Genomic DNA, 1,707 nt, shown 5'->3' on the forward strand with positions numbered 1-1,707 from the left:
AAGTCACTGATCAGTAGGGCACGTACTCTAACAATTTGGAAGTACCAAAGACAAGTTGCTAGCTATGAATTCAACACTAGATCTCTACGTAAATTTGCTGAAACTGTTGTTGATGTGGAACTCAACGAACGGCTGATTCCACTTCTTGCTACGGCTGCTGCGGAAAAAAAAGTTCTTGATTTTCAAGATGTATTACAAAGGTTTACTTTTGATAACATTTGTAAAACTGCTTTTGGTTATGATCCTGCTTATCCATTACCATCGCTCCCTCAAGCGAAATTCGCAGTTGCTTTCGAAGACACTATTAGATTCAGCAGTGAAAGATTCAATGCTATTTTCCCCTTTCTCTGGAAAATTAAGCAAAAGTTCAATATTGGAAGTGAGAAGAAATTCAGAATTGTTATGGATGAAGTTCGTCAATTTGCAAAACAATTCGTTAAAGAAAAACAATCAACGAAAAATCATCATTGGATTCGGTTGATATATTATCAAGATTCTTGAGCGTTGGCTATAAGGACGGGGATTTTGTCACGGATATTGTTATAAGTTTTACATTAGCTGGCCGTGACACAACATCAGCTGCTTTAATATGGTTCTTTTGGTTACTTTCCGAACATCCAGAAGTAGAAAATAATATCTTGAATGAAATTAAAGCGAAATCGGAAAGTTCAGCGTACGATGAAGTGAAAGATATGATATACACACACGCTTCACTTTGTGAAAGCATGCGATTTTATCCCCCAATTCCAATGGATACTAAAGCAGCTATAGAGAACAACATTTTACCAGATGGCACATTTGTTAAAAAAGGGACAAGAGTAACTTACCACCCCTATGCAATGAGAAGAGTAGAGAAAATATGGGGAAAAGATTGGGTAAATTTTAGACCAGAAAGGTGGTTAGATAAGGATGAAGTGACAGGAAATTGGACATTTGTGGGTAAGAACGTGTATACATATCCTGTGTTTCAGGCAGGGCCAAGAATATATTTAGGAAAAGAAATGGCATTTTTGCAAATGAATATATTACCCTTGCATTAATTTATTTTTAAAATATTCATACTTATTTATAAAGTTTTCAAGAATTTTTTTAAGACGTGAATAAATAAAAGAGAGAAGTATCAATTACCTCCTTGAAGTTGTCTCATTTTATTCATGGTACATTTGAACTTTAAGTCGTCTTAAGTAACCCCGAACTTGTTGATTTAGTAAGTCGCATGCCCCTTTTTGATCCACGTGGCACAATGTGTGATTTCAAACTCTATGAGGCGCGTGATGGAGTTATAAATTTTTTGTCAAATTAACATTTTTCAACGGTCAAACACGAAAAAAATCCATTTTTCTTTAATTTTTTCAAAAACTTCAAAGCCTCCTCTCTCTCTTCTCTTCCTATTTATTATCCCTCTTCCTCCATCACTTTCAAAATGTGTAAAAAAAAAAATCTTTCAATTGCTTCTATTTTACATACTTAAATTAGGGATGTGCATCGATCGATTCAGTTTATCGGTTTTTTATTTTTAAATACGCTAAATCAATAAGATATTTTCTTATCAATTTTTAGTCCTTAACGATTCGATTTTTTATTTAACCAATAAGAAAATACTCATAAAATAGAAAAAGTAATAACTAACATGAAAAGAAACCGAATCTTAGTTGCAACCAAAATCCTACTTATATATTACTACTAATAATAAGAGGGAATAGTAGG

General features: G+C 33.3%; 1 pseudogene; it reads left to right on the plus strand.

Moving 5' to 3' along the window:
• LOC107865438 overlaps window positions 1–1,040 on the plus strand; it is a 9,647-nt pseudogene extending 8,607 nt beyond the window's left edge.
• The last annotated feature ends 667 nt before the right edge of the window (window positions 1,041–1,707 follow it).

The sequence above is a fragment of the Capsicum annuum genome, chromosome 3, assembly GCF_002878395.1.
Source record: "Capsicum annuum cultivar UCD-10X-F1 chromosome 3, UCD10Xv1.1, whole genome shotgun sequence".
Taxonomy (NCBI): Eukaryota; Viridiplantae; Streptophyta; class Magnoliopsida; order Solanales; family Solanaceae; genus Capsicum; species Capsicum annuum.